Source organism: Pseudopipra pipra, chromosome 2 (assembly GCF_036250125.1).
Source record: "Pseudopipra pipra isolate bDixPip1 chromosome 2, bDixPip1.hap1, whole genome shotgun sequence".
Classification (NCBI taxonomy): domain Eukaryota; kingdom Metazoa; phylum Chordata; class Aves; order Passeriformes; family Pipridae; genus Pseudopipra; species Pseudopipra pipra.
Window position 1 is genome coordinate 23,169,993 of NC_087550.1, and position 19,025 is coordinate 23,189,017.

Sequence of the window (19,025 nt, forward strand, 5' to 3'; positions counted from 1 at the left end):
AAGTCAGAGAAGCTGTAGTACTCAGAATTTGCTTTATGCAATATACATAAATGTCAGGTCACAATGCAAAACCTGGAAAAGGAAAAGAGAATATTTTCTCCTGTTACGCTTTCGCACCATGAAGCAGCCCATAACACATCACTTAACTTTGGGCTCCTTGCTGGACTAAACAGAATAATGTATTTCAAACCTTCCTTTAATGAATAAAAACTAAATATAATACTACAGATATTGTCTCTACTTTTTAAAGCTCACTGATAGAGAGTGAAGTTTCAGGGAAAGTGCATCAGAATGCCTTTGGAAAACACCAGTCTAGGATCATAATGTTTGCTTTTCTATCTGTGTATTTCTACGACTAGCTTTCATTTGCAAAAATGCTTCTAAATGTTACTTAGTCAAGACTCACAATGGCTGAAATGGGAAAACAGTGGCACAGGGCTGCTGTGATCTACTCAAGGCCACAGAAGGAAAACATTGTCAGAGACAACACTGTTAGAAACCAGGATTAGCAGAAAACTTTCTTATATCTGAAACATGCTTTCATTATCATAGAAATAACTGCTCAGATCACCCACACTTCTTTAAGACAAATGCAGTCCTGATCCTATTATTTAAAAGTGTCTGGAAAGAGCAAGTTTGCAAAGTGGATATATGTAACATGCACGGTCCTTTTACAGGGAAGACAGAAGGACTGCTATGGGTATTCCAATTACCTTCAAGCCTTCACTACTAAGTCATTTGAATTGAAACTGCTAAGTATAGAGCTTCCTTTGGGTGCATGTAGGTACACCTGAATACTTTCTTGTATTTATACATAAACTATATATATAATACATCTAAATATACAATATAAAGTGACTAACGAACAATTCATTGGCATGGTAGCAGCACTGCACACTTGGGACTTGCAAACAACTAGAAAGCATTGAAGCAGCGCTCCTGCTGTCTGGGCAGGAAGAATAGCAATTATATGCCCTCCTCTCACATCAATATCTTAACAGTCTCACTAGCAGTCTAGTCCCATATAGTGCTCAGAGGAACCCATATAGGGTTTCTTTGAGAGAACTATTCTTTTCCATCTCCTGGCGAGACAGTTAAGTTGCCCCTATCAAAGAGTTCAAGCAGGAATGATGTGTGTGTAGGTAAGAGGAACTGTACTACGACCTGAAGCTGAACCAAGAGGCTCTGGGTTCTTGATTCATATGTTTGTGGGTTCTGCTACCATGTCATAGGAGAATTTTGTGTTTCCACTTACCTATTTATTAGAAAAGGAATGAAAATAATTACCCATAGTACTCGGGAGACTCGAAGTCTTGATAGGTGTACATGTACATTCATGTCATGCATAAAGTCTCCTGAATGACACAGCGATATATGGGGGCATATGCTCCACTTAGCCCTGTCCTCCCTCTCCAATGGAGGTCAAGAGCATTCATCTACAAGAAAAGGTATAAAACCAAAGCAAGCCTCCTGTCATACCTTCCCAGAATATTCTCCTTCCCTTCAATGATTTAGCTGAGATATCAAGTCATTTGGAAATAAAGGGTAACAAAAAAAATTTAAACACTCTGGAAATAGGGAAGATTTCCCTGCATTAACACTTATGCTGTGTTAAGCCTGATCACTGTCTGAGTTAAAGGTCCATTTCAATCAATCAATATTGGCTCAGGGAAAACCCAACTGGAAAGCTCAAATTAGAAATGAAGAAGACCAGCTATCATTTTTTTAAACACATCCAAGCGTGGCAATATTGGATAGTGTTCAACTCACTTATTGTAGCCATCTGTAAAGTCTGCATTTATCCAGGTACCTTGCTAACCCTAATAGGACAGAGGAATCTGTCCTATCATAACAGGACTATCAAAAGAGAGGAATAATTCACACTCTGGAAGGGCTCATTTATCTTAACTTGTTTTAGAGAAAAATCTAAAATCCTGACTTTCAGGTTTCCAAAGTTAAGCAGGAAGGATTTTTACCCTTAGCTGCAACTTTGACTCTGCCAGCTCACAAAATAGTGGTGAGTTAGACCCAAATGCTGGATTTCTGAACTTCAGAGCTTGGAGGAAGTTTAAATACCAACTCACACCAAACTTATCAGACTTTTCCTGTATACACATGCTCCTCTTTTCCTGCAGGGGAGGAGTGTGTTGGGGGAACTCCTCTGCTGTAAACTGGTACTCTTTTTTTCCTTCTCATGTGATGACGGTCTCAGTACACAGATGAGAAGACCAAAACATTTGGGATCCCTTCCTCTGTATCTACAAAAAGGATTTATGTATGAATCCCATTAATATTAGCAGAAGTATTGTGAAGAAATCTGCACTAAGAAGAGAACATGACCCTAAGTTAAAAAAAAAGTCAAAGTTCAGACATCTGGGGATCCCTGTCACAAAGACAAACCAAGTAGTAAGGAATGCAGCACAATTTATTTGCTGAACAACAGGACATCTAGCCTGATAAACTCAAGTTGCCTTGATTCAGAAGCAGAAACTATAACAAGTTAAACACTTGCAAGGTGGTTTCGCTTTCTTTTATCATTTGTTTGGATATTCAAAAAAAAGAAACTGGAATAATGGACACTAATAATGTTCACACAGAAGGGAAAGCAACCCAATTCCCTTCATTGTTTTAAGTACAACAGAGAGTAATGCTATTCCCATTAGAAGAAATGGATCATGAAGCTACTTTTCAGTTTGTCCAATCTCTGCTGCACTCAAAAGAAAGGTACAGAGAGGATCCCTAAGCATACTTTCCTGTTTTTCTCATTCCACCTGGAAAAGAAGGACGAGCCTGTGCACAGGGTACTCCCAGTACATCCAAAGGCACTGCCTGTGGAGTTCTGCAGTGAATTGTCTGCCTACAGGGAAACCTTAGGAAAAGCTTTTAACAGATTCCTGCAAGAAGAATTAAATAGTTCTTCAGAGAAGAGATGGAAAGAGAAAAAAAAATATCTTTCCATACCCAGCACCTGCTCCAGCCTCATATAACTGGATGATTATAGCATTCCTGTCTTAAATCATTCTCAAAAGGGGACCAAGTTTAAACTTTACAAACCTCAAACCCTAATTTAACCAAATAAAATACCACTCAACCCCATTGAATGGTTTATATGAATTTTAAATAAAGGAGGTAAGTTCTTCTCGAGTGAGGCATCATATTTATTTTGACTTTAGACCTAGCTCAAATCCTGCAACTCTGAATAAGAAAGAAAGAAAAATAAGAGTATTTTAAGTGCACTTGCCAGATTCCAAACTGGGTAAATACAATTTGCTCATTTCAGTCCATTTTGCAGTTTCAACAGTCTAACTTCTCCCTCTCTATTTTAGGTTAGTAATGCACTTGTTTCTTATTCCAAAAGGAGGTCTTGTTTTTTTGAAGTAGATGATAAGATTCCTGTGCAGTTTCTTAAAAAATTTAAAACACTGATTATGAAAACATGCACTCACATATTCTTAGCTTACAGCTGGTTAGCTATTCCCCTGAATTTTTAGTCCTACAGGACTAGTCACACACTTCAATAGTAAGCAGTTATAAGTATTCACAAGAGTTTATAAGTTCCATCAGAATTTTTTCAGGTAAACAAACCTACCAAAATTCAAAATACTAATACCAGAGTTTATATTACTGCTCTGAAAATATAACAAATATATAACATAAAATGCATATGTAAGGTAAATATTGCAATATTTACAAATGCAGTTCCCAGCAGAACTGAGATATCCCAAAACCAGTGACATTCTCAAATTCCAGAAGAAACAAATCTTTCTGAGCCATATATATTGCAAATTGCAGTATACATCATGTAATTTTTATAATTCTTATTGGTAGCTTGTCATGTTGTTAGTACTTTTTACATCAAAAAAGTACTATTGATCAGAACATCTGTTTTTATATTATATCCTTTTTAAACAAGAACACAGACTGTTTTCAATAGTACTCAGCTCAGAGGTACCTGCATATGCAGCCCAGACTGAGGCATACAGGTGTTACTGGAAGCATTCCCACTTAGATAAATGGGTTTTGATGTAGGCTGATTGGGAAAGTTCCTGGAGCTCTAACAATAATTGCACTGAAGCCAATGAAAGTTCTGAGTGTGCCATTACATGAGAAATAAATAGGTCCACATGGGCTTGTACAAATTAGAAATAGTCTAAACGGGCTGCAAATCTCCAGCTGATACCTTAATTTGGATTTTTAAACTAGAAATTCCTTCATCTGCTTTTCATATAGCAACATCTTTGTTTTGTCCTGCCTTTCAGTCAGAAATCTGGTCACATACATGGTCAAGACCAGAAACATAAAAATTCAGCATTAAAATCTGAAGCACTACTTGCTTCTTTCTTGGGCAGAACTTCCTCTGAGATCTATAAGAGAGTATGGGCTAAAAAAAGCTGCTGAGAATTTATCTTACTCGAATAACAGATGACATATTGTGACATGGTCCTGTGACAGTCCGCCCAAACTGGAAGAACTGACATACGAAAGGATTTCTTCCATGACCTGCCAAATGCACTTTGACCTCATTTTAGTAATTTCCTTAGGTCTTTTGCTGGAATTCAAAACAGTTCTAAAGTCCATTGTCAAAAATGCAGCCACCTTACAGTGCTTCACTTTTAAATCTCAGGAAGACATCCATGTACCTAAACTGTTCTCCTAACTCTGCCAAATACTTTGTCCAGTAAAATGATAGAAAAGGACTGATTGACAGGCTAGGCACTGCATTTTACTGCTGAAATTATGTATTTCTAAACATCCATAAATAATATTAAGACTAACTTAAAACCAGTGCACATTACTTATTTCGTTTTCTTTAAGAAAATATATAGTTCACAGAAATTACTGTATATACCAACAAGCTCTTAAAGTAGGCATTCTCTCCAAAGTTACACAGTAAGAATGTCACAATATTTTGTTGATGTGTATGTTGCACTTTACATTAGATGTTACACAAAGAGTCCAGGCTAGAAAACATTTGTGTGGATAGCAGATCACAAAAAAAATTACAAAAGCAACAGAAAATCATATGTAAAACAAATAATTTATCTGCTACTGGATGAATAGATTAAGTGCAGTTCTGGAGATGAGAATGATGTCTAATCTGCAAAGGGAAAAGGCCTGAAGTAAACAGAAAACTTCCACATACATCTTATTTCTCTGTATCAGAGTGATACAGAATGGAAAAGAATTTCTGGGAACAAAGTATCTCTACATTGTGAAGAAAATTCTCTAGAATAAGATAATAGGGTTTCCATTATTTTTCTCTTTGTACCTTTCCTGTACACAGTTAAAAACAAGCCTACCAGGACCTGGAAGCTATGCTACCTGAAGAAAAATTCCATGCAGAAAAAAAAAATATCATAGAATTATTTAAACTGGAAAAGCCTTTAAAATCATTGAGTTCAACCATTAACCCAGCACTGCCAAGCTCACCACTAAACCATGTCCCCAAGTGTCACATACACATGTCTTTTAAATACATCCAGGGATGGTAACTCCATCACTTCCCTGGGCAGCCTGTTCCAGGGTTTGACAGCCCTTTCAGTGGAGAAATTTTTCCTAATATCCAATCTAAACCTCCCTTGGTGCAACTTGAGGCCATTTCTTGTCCTGCTGCTTGTTACCTGGGAGGAGAGGCTGATCCCCATCTTGCCATAACCTCCCTTCAGGCTACTGTAGAGAGTGATAAATTCTCTCCTGAGCCTCCTTTTCTTGAGGCTTAACACCCACAGCTCCATCAGCCACTCCTTGTAAGACACATGCTCCAGACCCTTCACCAGCTCCATTGACCTTCTCTGGAGACCCTCCAGCACCTCAAAGGTTTTGTTGTATTGAGGGGCCCAAAACTGAACACAGGATTTGAGGTGTAGCCTCACCAATGCCATGTACAGGGAGAGAATTGCTTCCCCGGTCCTGCTGGCCGTGCTATTGCTGACACAAGCCAGGAAGCTCTTGGCATTCTTGGCCACTTGGGCAAACTGCTGGCTCATATTCGGCTGCTGTCAACCAGCACCCCCACATCCTTTTATGCCAGGCAGTTTTCCAGCCACCTCCAGCCTGTAGCACTGCACGTGGTTGTTGTGACCCAAGTGCAGGACCTGGCACGTGGGCTTGTTGAACCTCATACAATTGGTCTCAGCCCACTGATCCAGCCTGTCCAGATCCCTCTGTAGAGCCTTCTTGCCTTCCAGCAGATCAACATTCCTTGCCCTACTCAGTGTTGTCTGCAAACTGATCGAGGGCACACTTGATTGTCGATGAAGATAAACAGGGTTGGACCCAATACTGAGCCCTGGGGAATCCCACTAGTGACTGACTACCAGCTGGATGTAACTCTATTCCCCAACACTCTCTGGGACAGGCAATCCAGACAGTTCTTTATCCAATGAACAGTGCACCTGCCCAGGTCAGGACAGTCTCTCCAGGAAAATGCTGTAGGAAACGGTGTAAAAGGCTAAATTTACTGAAGTCCAGGTAAACAACATCCATAGTCCTTCCCTCATCCACTAGGCAGGTCACCCTGTCATAGAAAGTGATCAGGTTGGTCAAGCAGGACCTGCCTTTCCTGCTGGTTGGGCCTGATATCCCAATTGTCCTGCACATGCCACGTGATGGTACTCAAGATGATTTGGTTCCATCCATAACCTTCCCCTGCACTGAGGTCAGACTGACAGACCTGTAGTTTCCTGGATTCTCCTTCCAGCCCTTCCTCTAGATGGGTATCACACTGGCCAATCTCCAGTCAATTGGGATCTCCCCTCCCAGGGGACAGCAGCCAGGACTGCTGATACATGATGAAAAGTGGCTCGGTGAGCACTTCAGCCAGTACACCCACTCAGTACACTTGGGTGGATTTCATCTGGCCCACAGACGTATGTGTGTCTAAGTGGTGTAGCAGCTCACTAACTACATTTCTCCTTGGATTATGAGAGCTTCATTCTGCTCACCATCCCTGTCTTCCAGCTCATGGGCTGGGTATCCAAGGAACAACTGGTCTTACCATTAAAGACTAAGGCAAAGCTCTAACACTGCACACAGTCAGCCAAACAAGGATTCTTTGCTCCCATGGAATCAGCATCCTTTCCAACATAATCTAGAAACCTGAATCACTGTTTGCTGTTACCTTACACCCATTTATATGTGCAGCTGTCATCTGTTTGCTCAGTAGACAGGGCAATGAGAAGAGACCTGAAAACCCAATACATACAATACAAATCTATTAATCCTATCCTCAAATCAGTGCCAGGCTCATGAATTGGTGTACCACCTTCTGAAAATACAAGCATTCCTGAGAGAAATACCACCTTTCTTTGGAAATCCTAATGTTATAAATACGACCTTACAATAAAAAGCTCACAGCCCTTTTCAGGGCAGTACTATTCTGACCTCCTCCTTTACATAAGCAGAAATAGTCCTGGGGGGGCTGTCACAAGTACTACCTCACATCAGACTCTATCAAGTAACAAGAAATATAATAAGGACCTTGTGAATGTTCCCTAGCAAATAAAAAGAAGACATAGCCAGTGAAGCTGTGCTCTCCTGAACCCTAGGTTTCATGCTTAGTCTGAAAATTCCATTGCAACCTCTGGATAAATACAGGATCTGAATGATGATGATTGTGAATGCTGATCTTGTGGAAGTAACTACTACCGACTTTTGAGATCCTTGACACCATATCTGGAGCAAAACAGTCAAGAGTTTCCTTCTACATGTTGCCCGACTAGTGTGCAACGCCAGGAGTTCTCATCGTATCCATCAGCTGCACTCACGAGCCACAGAAGGAAAAAACTTGCAGCAACAGTCAGAAGCCCACAGAGCACAAGCAAAAGCTGTGTTTCGGAAAAGTAGGCCTCAGTGAATCTGGAAAGCATTACCATATCTTGCTTTCCTGTGTAGGAAGCTCTTCACCTCCATTTTAAGCAAGACACAGCAAACAAAAGTCTATTTTGTCTCCTCTAACATGGCAGCATGTGACAGTCCGAGTGCTTGCTTGTCTCTCCTCAGAGTAGGCGCTGCAGATTAGACATGCCTATAAGGGAGAAGAGTGGCTGAGATACGTTCTGGGGGTGACCAACAGAAGATGTGAGTTTACTCATGCACCACGTCACCCCCTTGGTCTGATGAAAGCCTCCACACCTCCCCTCCCTCCCCTCTCCTTTAATCTCTGCATGCTGCTATGCGGAAGGTGCCAACTCGAGAACAGACAGTTCTGAAAAGAAGGCAATTAAAAAAAAAAAGCACACTACTTTAGAAATTTAAACAACAAGCCCTGTGATCAAAATAATTCATAAAGGGAAGGATTTTATGAAGTCATTTCACGAGCACACAATGCCTTTCTTTTTTTTGCTTTGTTTTTTAAATAAATCCGTCAGTACACATGCCAAGGCAACACATCTGAATACAATATCAGTAGACACACCCTGAATCCCTGTGCCTGTGCTCTCCCAAGTTACAGCAAAAGCTGAAAGTTGGGCTTTTTGCCTGAATTTTAACAATTATCAATTTATTTCTTTTCATTTGGGTGTGTTAGTTAAAACCTCTTTCTTCCCTTCGCTGTCTCTTTCTCCTCTTTTATGAGCACTTCTTTTTCTCCTCCCTTAACCAAAAAAAAAAAAATCTGAAAAATGGATTTTTCTCTTACTGACGGTGTGTTTCTTTAAAAAAAAACACGTAAAGAGATCTAACTTCTAATGAATCCCTCTGGCATAAGGAAGCCTGTTCTAATCTCTCTTTATAGGGCTTGAGTGATAGTTTTGCTCAACCAGTATTGACAGGGCCGTCCTGTTTCTCAGGCTTTCATTTTCCCTGAGTTGGAAAAAGGATACAGTGCATTTTCACATTCTCCAAGTCTGCAGTTGTTTTTATATAAGAAGCAATTTGCTTGGGTCACATCAGGTCAAATGGGAAGCCTGCCCAGCTCTTGGTTTTAAAGGAAAAACATACAGAAAGACACAAAAACACAGCAGTTTCCTTCATTAAATTCCACTCTACCTGCCATGGGCTTGCAGCCACAATGGAATTTCCCACCCTGGCTGACCATAGCTAAACTTCTCTTTTTTTTCCCCTTTCAATAAAAAGTCTTATTAGTTTTCTTTCAAGTGAACTTTGAGGTAAGGGTTATTAAAGTCAAAGCAATTGTCCATTTTAATAAATAAATAAATTAATAAAGGCCTTCACAGGACTGGGGCCAAATGCCGAAGTCTTTATTGAAGCCCAGATTCTGATCTTTGTTACAATGCTGTAAGTCAAAAGCAACTCTTCTAAAGTTGTTGGAGTTGTGCCTGGGTAAAAGATCAGGATCTTGCCTCAGTTTTTAACTCATTTCTCACTCAGGGAAAACCTCAGCTGACTTCAGTATGAGTTTGCCTGAGTTAAGACTGCCTGTGAAGCACAGCATGAAGCCTGTCTCTGCAATGTGTTAGGCATTCTGCTGAGCTCTTCCAAACTCGCAGTGGCTTCAACACTTAAAAGGAATGGCACCCAAATAACTGCCTTTCTTATTACTTAGTAATTGTAAAAGTTACCAGAACTAGGAAAACTTACTCCCAAGGAAAAGGAAAGCAGCCATAATCCCTTCACAGCCTCCCAAACAATCAGTGAAACCTGAGGTGAAATTCTACCCTGAACTGCAGGAAGATGCTGAGGAGGTGACTCAGTGTGAACACTTTTAAGAACAATAGATCACGAAGATGCTTCACTGATTTCAATATAGCCCTTAGGAGAACCATAGCTGCTTGCTTTGCTTTGATTATGATTTAATTGTACACACAGGCAACGGGGAAAAAGAGAGAGAAAAAAAAGATACATCCTGAACCAGAGGTGAGATTGTTTCTTCTAAGATGCTAAAAAGGTGTCTAATTCAAATTCGAATCCATTTAACTATCAAAGCATTTGTACCTGGCCTCTCCCTGCTGAGCACCCAGTTCTTCCCACTGCTTTGCTACTAGTTTGCATTTAACTGCAAATGCTATAATTAAGTTTGCAGAACAGTTTGCATTCAGACTGTTTGCCCATAACTTTCTGCGAAGCTCTCCTTTTGGGCTGAAAGACTGGCCTCGATGCAAACTATAAGGCAGATTGGGGGCAGGTGGAACGGAAAAAGTGGAGGATCTGCTCAGCCTTGACAGGCCACCACAAGTGGGTGGCCCCCTCCCTTTCTCACAGTTTTCTCCACTCCGAAAAGCCGTTCAGCCTTTTTTTTTCTTACAATAAATTAAAAAAAAAAAAAAAAGGAAGATGAAGTAAAAAAAGAACAGTTGGCTCAGTGCCCCTGTATCCTCTGTTTTCCAGACACTCATGTGTGAAACAATGGCAGTTTTGCCTGAATCAGGGCTGAGGATTGCTGAACTTGGCCTTTGAATGATTTTTTGGACTTACTAGCGTGACTTTCATCCAGAGATCACAAAGGAGTTGCACTATTTATCACACCGGGAAGACTTTTGAAGCAGTTTGAGCCATATGAGAGCAGAGTCACTTCTTCCCTTGCAGTCTCCTTCCCCTGGCAGCCTAAGAAACAAATGAGTTTTTAAAAATTTCATATACCCTCTTCAATTTCAAAGGCTGGCTAGTAAGAGACTGCAAAGTTCTCTATTTTGTTTTCCTACGGTCAGATGGTTCTTTTCTTTTTCATTTCTCCCTGCTCTCTCTGGTTTTTCTAGTTGATTCATCTATTATCCCTCTTTATGTAATTAAATTTCTCTACTCAATGTGTCATTATGCTCAGGCTGTATTGTGTTCTGTCACCTCCAATTCCTTTCCTTCGGAAACTCCACATCCCAATTCCTCTTTAAAGTTGCTTGCTGAAGCATTTGTCCTTTCAGCATCCCCATACGTTTATAAACTGGAGATTAGTTCACTTTGTCTGACTTCCAAAGCCGTTTGCTGCTTGAGACCATTTCATGAGCTTGTCTATTCATGTGGATAAACAAAAAAAAAAAAAAAAATCAACTATAATATGAATAAGGAAGAAGAAACAGCAGTTGCATGGAACAAACACCAGTGAGGGTGAAATTAGTAACAGTCACAGTTTTCACCAGTGTTGCCCCCCTGAACTATTTTACTTTGGCAGATCTTTGTACAGTAGGATTTCACAAGTTAAAAGGATGATATACTTTTTTAGTAGAACCAAGTGATGCACCATAATGTTTAGCTCATGATTCCAGCATTTCTATACTGAAGAGTCCCTAAACCCACAAACTTCTGTCTAGATGATTAATCTGAATATTCTGCAGTTCCCCAGAGCAGTCCATTATTTCCCACAAAGCCTTTAAAACTTCCTACTAAATTCAGGATTTTGAAGCAATGTCTGGCTAACAGATGTGCTTTCTCTGAAACTTTTAGTTATACCTCAAAACAAGAGTCCTTTTAACTACTTAAATTCAAGTAAATGGCTAAACTCCTATTGATTTAAGAAGATGTACTCAACTCTTGAAACAGGGAACTGGGCCGAGTGGCAGACACTTTGTATGTAACATCAGAATAAATACAGAAATTCCAGTCTCCAGATGTATTCCTCAAATTGTTTTCATTATTTGCAGTTTAAAAATATGGCAGAAGGGGAAAAAAAAAAAAGAGTGTTCAAATGGTTTACACAAGAAATGATGCCTGAAGTTAAATGTAGCCCAATAAGCTACCATGAGCAGCAGAAGACCTGCAAGATGGTCTCCTTTCCCTTGAGGATGGAGCTTTGAGCACCCTGGTCTAGTGGAAGGTGTCCCTGTCCATGTCAGGGAAGTTAGAACTAGATGATCTTTAAGGACCGTTTCAACCCAAACCATTCTATGCTTCTGTGGTAAGATGTGACAATTATGGCAGCCTCCACAGCACATTTCCACTCCTCTGAAACAATCTCACCCAATTTGCAAGACATCACACACCCCATTTCTCTGCTTTAATCGCCATGGACCTGCATTTTGTTCTCACAGAGATGCTGAAACCTTCCTGGCTTCAGGATCTACACTCACAATCTGAAAGACTCAGAGGAAAACTGGATCATCTCTGTGCAACCACAAATGGTACCAAGTGGACAGAGGTGAGAACCAGAGCATTTTACTTATCTGGTGCAAACCTCTACATAGTAAATGGCTCATCACAGAGCTATTGGAGAAAGAACATGGAGACCAGGTGTACCACTGAAGTCTTAAAGAAACATTTGCCAGCAGAGCTTCAGTTCTGGTCAGGGAAACTTAGCAGCCTTAAGCACCACAACCGACTAAATAAATGTCTTATAATTTTATAAATGACAGCAGGAATGACTGCAATTATGCTTATTAGCAGATAAAAATGTCTCTAAAGGATTGGATTGGGGGGGGCTTATACAGCAAAACAGGAAACAGGCTCATTGAACACATCTGTGGTGCATGGTTAATCTAAGCCGAAGCCTTGTGAACGTTCATTTTCCATGCCAAGCATGATCAGTATAAGACATGATTATAGTCTATCAGTTCTAGGGGTTATAGCTTGAACCACTATAGAAAACTAGCTTAAAATTATAATCATGTTAAGATATTACATGTATTTTCTTAAAGATCTGCTTAGCAATTTCATATTTTGACTGCTTCAACAATATTCCCAGAATCAAGCCATTAAAACTGACTACTTCATTATTTGTGTTGCTTAGGATTTTTCTGAAGGCAGAGTAGAAAAAGGTTTCAAAGATGTTACAAGATCTCTATAGCCTGCTTGTGCTGCATACAGTTTGATTGAAATTCCACGCAATTTATGATTTTTACAGCCCTCAAGAGTGGTAAGCACGGGAAAGATAAAGTCAGAGATATTAATCAATTGTAACTCAATGATTTGGATATTTAGGATAAACCCATGGACCCAGAAAGAACACATTTATTTCCATATATCTGGGATTTCAGATTTCTTATTTGCTTAAATTGTAGATAATTTAATAACTAAAGTACCTAATTGATAAAGTAACTGGCAGAAGTAAAAAATCACTAACGATAAGTTAACCACCAACAAACCCAATATTTACCCTCTTAATTCTCTTAGATCACGAGCAACTAACCTTCCTGCCTTTAAAGCCATGTACCACACCTAATCTCCACACAGTTGAAAGCCACAAGACACATTCCACAGACGAAGAAAGATACGAGTTACGGGACCTCCAAAAGCAATTCACAAGTTGGAGATCACAAACTCTCTCCAGGATCCCGCTGTTTTACTGCCCAACTGGGCTGAGCTGAGCTTGCAGCTGGGACGCCGAGTGAGTTGCTAATATTGGCCTCCCTGGTCCTCACAGTGAGGGACGGAAATGATTCAGCGGTGCCCTGTGCCAGCTCGGCCCTGCTGTGCATCATACATCATCCCTCCTCAGCCCTGCATTGAACTTAAGAGTGCTCACACGCCTGAGTACAGCTAAATACTAAAATTTTTTGCTGTCACTGTTAGGAGACCTGTAGATTAAAGGTCTGTGGGTCTATACTGCTTGCTGTGCTGAAGGGTAGATAAACCCGGACCAGCTTCAGGCAAGTAGAAATAAGCCTCATAGGGGTCTTTAACAGCGGAACTCAATTAGCTGCCTAATAGGAATATTTGAGGATTTTTATAAAAAACCCCAAAATTTCACTGGAGGGCTGACTTTGTAAGATAGGTGAGGATACCAGGACTTCTAATTTAAATTTTATTGATCACCAATACTAAAATACTTAGATTTTTGTTCACATTTCAAAACCTGTGAAAATCATAATTTTCATTAATTTATTATTATTATCATTATTTTCCCAAAATGTGCAATTCCTGCATCAAAAAGAACTAACTGGGTACCATGTTTGAGATGCTAAAGCTGTATGAATTCTCTAGAAATATTCAGCATTCACTTGCTCAGAATGGCAAGTTTCAATGAGATTTTCCTTGCTTTAATTGGTTTGAGCTAGCTCTTTGGCATTGTCTTATAAATAATAGAAGCTACACACTGCACTTTTATAACATCATTCATCTAAGGATCTCATAACTTAATTAAGAGGGACACTGTCAGGTTAAAAATCATATATTTTTCATTAAGTAATTTCCTTATCTATGTTACTAATAACATTTTAGGCTATTAAGCTGAAACAAATTCTTAAAATCTAATTTAACATCTACTACTAGCATGTATATATTATATATATACACACAGCTGGTTTACTCTCTGGGATATTAAAACAGATGTCCTGGCTTTACTCTTGTTTCAAGTTGGTTTCATTTACAGATTTTCATGTGTGAACAATGTTCTTCCTTGGGACTGGTATAAACACTCCACAAGAACATTTAAATGCAAACAAAAAGCTGTACTAACATCTAAGAAAATAAAACATATGTTTTTGTTAATATAAGACTTGCAAGGATTCAACAATAAAACTTTAATTTTGGAGAAAACTGCCTAACATTGTGTGGTGGTTATTTTAACTTTTTCTAGCGGGAAGGTGACAAGTACTACTTCTGTATTGCTTAATTACAGGAGACCAAAATCTGTTTGCTGTGAGGGAATACATCATTAATAATTTCATTCCACTACATTTGAGCCTTTTCAGATATCCAGAAATGTGCTGTTACTTCACAGAGGCTTAAAGGAGAGGTTTGCTTTTGATGGGAGAAGCTAGCTGTGGGGAAAGTTAGCATAATGAAGTTTCTACCTGTCAGAGTTTAGCTAAACTAAGTTGTTGAAGTCTACATGGCACTTCCATAACAGGCGGACAGCACCTAAACCACTGCAGGGGCTCTTGGAATCTATATAAATAAAGTGTAACATCAAAAACTACAGTACACATTTTTCCAGTCTTCACTTAATGCAGGGGAAAACTAAGACACATGATCAAAGTCACACAGTGAGTTGATAATAAAACCAAAATAAAATCCATAGCCTGCACTCACTCCTCACTAAACTGCTTAGTTTCTTCCTGACATTTCAATGTATTTTTATGAAGAACAAAAAAAAGCTATTTTTTGCTTGTAGTCTTACTAGCTAATACAGCAAGCAAGATGCAGTTTTGACTTCCAGTAGGCCATTTTGCTTTGAAAAGGAGTCCTTCTCTTTTCTCCCTTCCTGAGGTTCAGTGATCAGCAAAGCAAGTGTTCACTTGCACATCCAGAGCTCCTAACACGAGCAAAAAGGAGTCTTACATTTCATTTTGCTTTTTAATGGTCCATTGCTCAGACATCAGTCCCAGGAGACATACTGCCAACTTCTAAACTTTTTAAGCATGTGGGGACTGAAATGGGAAGCAGGTCACAAAGTCAACAGCAGTGAGCCTGCTCTGTCTACTGTTTAAAAAGAAAACTTCAAGAAGACTGAAAATAATAAATACAAATAATAAAACATACAGCCAAAAGGCCTCTCAAGAACTGGTGAGGAGCTATGGAGGTGTGCTAAAGCCAAGAATGGTGGTACAACCTGATATTCAGAACTAAACACAAAACTTGTGCACAAGAATCCCTTAGATGAGAAACACTAGGGTTCTTCAGTTTTAGATGAGACTGCCTTCAAACTCAGCTGCAAATGCTACATGCTCAAGGTTAATCCATTTCGCAGCACAGAGACAATATGAAACTAGGCCAAGGACCACACTTCTACCACAGGAAAAATTAAAGAAACATATTATTATTCTGCCTGAAAATGTGTTTTATACAGTAAACGTGAGCTTTCATAGGTACCCTTTTGCTGTCTGATTGCAGTAGTGGGACTTCAATGTATATTTGTTTGCTCTGATAAAACTCTCATTATTTCACATTAGCATCATCTTATGTCAGAGTCCTACACCTAAATGAGAGCCATAGTTTTCAAAAAGAGCAGGAAAATGTATCCAGGATGCTACAAAATATGGATCCCTAAAACAGGATAACATTTTTTGGTTGCAGACTTTTCATGTTGCACCTGGATTCAGGATCCAGGACACAACAGCTGAGAACTCATGGCATGGGTCTGAATGGTGGCACTCCTGTGTCATCTGCCAACCAGAAAATTCTGTCATGGGCTTGGTTAAATCTTTCAAATCATTAGTGTTTTGTTTTCTTAATTGGTAATGCATGGGATTTGAGTGACAGTGCTTTAGTACTATTAAGTCTAATTATCATTATGCACATCTCAGCCAAGCTAGCCAATGACAACTACAGATAGCATAAAGCTTTTCAAAAATGTATTTGTGTCTTTATGTTGGTGTCTTAAAAGTATGAGGTCTGATTATACTCTGGTAATAATGTGTATAATTGTCTCATTAATCAGCACAGACCTTTCTCAACTGTACGTATGCTTCAGCAGTGAATAAATTGTAACTGTGATGGTATTTTTCAAGTAAGACAATTTTTAAATGTCACACACACATATATGTCAGAAGATATCTGCCTTCCTCCCTGACTATTCCTAAGACCAGAATGCTGAATTTAAAAGGTAGCTTGTCTAATATAGCAAAATCAATCCTAAGAGTCAAGCACAGCTATCACCCTCAATGCCCACTTTGCCTGCTTTAAGGCTATGTTAATGCCCAGAAAGCAAATTTAATCCTGTATTTCTATGCCTAGGGGGAGTTTCTCTCAAAATTTAAAAACAAATCTCTTTTAGATCCTTCATGGATCTAAAAATACTGCTGAAGCAAAAGTAAAAAAGAAAAACCCAACACATTCAGACTTGATACAACTTAAAGTTCATATTTACTGTAATAATCAAGGAAAAACATCACAGAAAAACACTTGTACCTATTTACAAAGGAATTTAAGACTGACTTTGGGGTCTGATATCCTTTTCTCATGGATAGGTTGAGCACACAGAGAAGATTTTCACAATATAGTACTCTTAAATTACTAAAACAATTAGCCAGGGCAACCATGAGCCAATGGCCTCAACGTTTTCCACATAAAGGCTAAAAGATTCAAGTTGACCATTATCCCAAAATAATCCTGTTGGGCCACCACATGGTGATATTTGTTACATGTGTCCAGATCAAAGGTATTGCAAAACACAGGTAGAGAACTTGGTTTTTCAGAGTTGAGCATTAACAACAAAAACACCTGTTTTTTCAGTGCTGATTACACAGGAAACCAAATGAGTTTCTGTGTTTCAGTAGCTGAAAGTAAATATGATTCTCTCCTTTGCCCATTATTTCTTGGGCTCACGTATGCACTAATTCTCCCCCTCAAACATGCACTGTCTCATTTACTTTCTCCCTTGCTCTTGCATTTCTCCTCTCTGTCCATAACCAGCTATCCACCCATGGTTTTACAAGGTGTTCATATTCTCCCTTCTCTCTGTAGCCATTGCATGAGCCTGCAGTAGCGCTTTCTCCCCTAAGAGCCACCTTCCTGTCAGGTTGTGTGGAGCCCAGTAAGGCAGTAGCTGCTGCAGAAATTCCCTGCTGGGAATGGGACACTCTAGGGTTCATGCAGAGCACTAAAATGCAGTCTTTTGGTCTGTGTTTGACTGAGATCATCATCAGACAATATAGCCACTAATTATAACTTTGCCTTGTCCCTCACCTCTCCCTGAACCAGTTTCCTCTCTTCCCTATGAGGAGAGTTAGAGGCAGTGAAGTACATCCTTTGGGTATGTAAGGAAAGCCTCCTTCATTAAATGCTATGAAGTGCTTTGATATCCTCAGAAGCGTGGTGTTATTTAAGTGCTAATCACTCTAGTCTTCAGTATGTCCAAAACTATTTCACTTGTTACCAAAAAGCTCCGTTGTCACACATTACATTGCCGTTGTACTGAAAAATAATTAACAGCCTACATTTTGGGGTCCATTATTTGAGCTGTCTGCCTGATAGGGGAATTATCCAGAATTCCCAAGTTTTCAACAGAGAAATTAGAAAACATTAAAAAGGTAGGCCAGGGAACAGCTCTATGAAACAACTCATAGAAAGAACGATAAAAGACACCATTTCTTCCAAACACTAAGACAAGGCAGTAGGTAAAAGTCAAGGCAATCTGATGTAACAAGCAATCTATATGATAATTTAAGAAGTAATCTTTTAGATGGAGTCCCAAAGATTATCAAACTCAAGTGTTCAGTAAACCATTCTTAAATAGCTAGAAATCCTACAAGTTATGAAGAACAGCACATAGTGCTCAAAACGGAAGGTGTAACATACAGCTATACCATTTTCAATTTCAAACAACATGCAAAATGAGATGTATACAAAAGAAACAACCTCTAGCCCCTGGAGCACTAGCAAATGAGGAAATCCACTGTCTCCTCTTGATTGTTCAGAACCTCTTCAACACTTTGCCTTTCTGGATGCAACCAACTTATCACTCTGAAGTCTAGCTAATACACTGTTATACTTTTAAATCAGAGGGTCAACATCCTTGGGTGACCCCAAGGAAACTACATCCAAAACTACATCCAAATGGACCTCAGACCTCAGTGCCCACCAGAGTATGACCTGCACCATTTCCTTATCTTCCAGAGCTCCCAGATTCAGTTAGATAACATGAGGCAAATACTTCGATTACAAAAAAACAACCACATCAAACCACCCTCCCCCACTAAAAAAAACCCAAACACCAACACAACAAACCCAATACACAAAAAAACCCCTAAAGTACCAGTGATACAGAAAATCCAATAAATAAATAAACCAACCACTAAGCTTTCAAATGATACATAAGTAAGCTGAAAATTTGCAAAAAATCAAATCTTTAATTGGAAGTAGAGGAGAAAATGTCTTAGCAGGCAGTACAGATATATTAAGAACCTGAACCTCAAGATCAGAATCAGCCTCTGAGGAGCAGCAGTCTGGGAAGGGGTCTCTTTCAAAGACACTTCCCTTACATTCCAAACTGGGGTTTTTAGTGGTTTTTGTTCCCTTACAGTCTCAAAGCTGTAGAAAGTCATTTTTCTTTTCTTTCCAGCTCCAACTCCTGACTTCCAACACTGCCAGCCAGGCCAGCACCCAGTGCACTCTGCCTCCAGCCACTGTGGAATTTCTCACCCTGGCACCACATGCCCAGCTGTGCTCATGGAAGTGGAAAATCTGACAGCATTGTCAAAGACACAGCTTGGGATAATTGTTCCTCATAGTTCCTCTGTCAGTTGAATATTCTCATA

The 19,025-nt window shown here is 39.4% G+C and overlaps 1 protein-coding gene and 1 long non-coding RNA gene across 26 annotated transcripts in view; one reads left to right on the top strand and one right to left on the bottom strand.

Annotated features, from left to right (window-relative positions):
• LOC135409190 (uncharacterized) overlaps positions 1-14,362 on the top strand; it is a 31,843-nt gene extending 17,481 nt beyond the window's left edge. The window contains exons 2-3 of the long non-coding RNA XR_010428079.1: positions 11,922-12,028; positions 13,000-14,362. This is a non-coding gene — a long non-coding RNA (uncharacterized LOC135409190). The remainder of the gene's footprint in view (positions 1-11,921; positions 12,029-12,999) is intronic.
• ZBTB20 (zinc finger and BTB domain containing 20) overlaps positions 1-19,025 on the bottom strand; it is a 530,641-nt gene that overhangs the window by 249,483 nt on the left and 262,133 nt on the right. For 2 of the 25 annotated variants that reach the window (XR_010428073.1, XR_010428058.1), the window contains one exon: positions 10,375-10,503. The exons of the other annotated variants lie outside the window; for them this stretch is intronic. The gene's annotated coding sequence lies outside the window, so the exon portion shown is untranslated. The remainder of the gene's footprint in view (positions 1-10,374; positions 10,504-19,025) is intronic. 25 annotated transcript variants of the gene reach the window in all.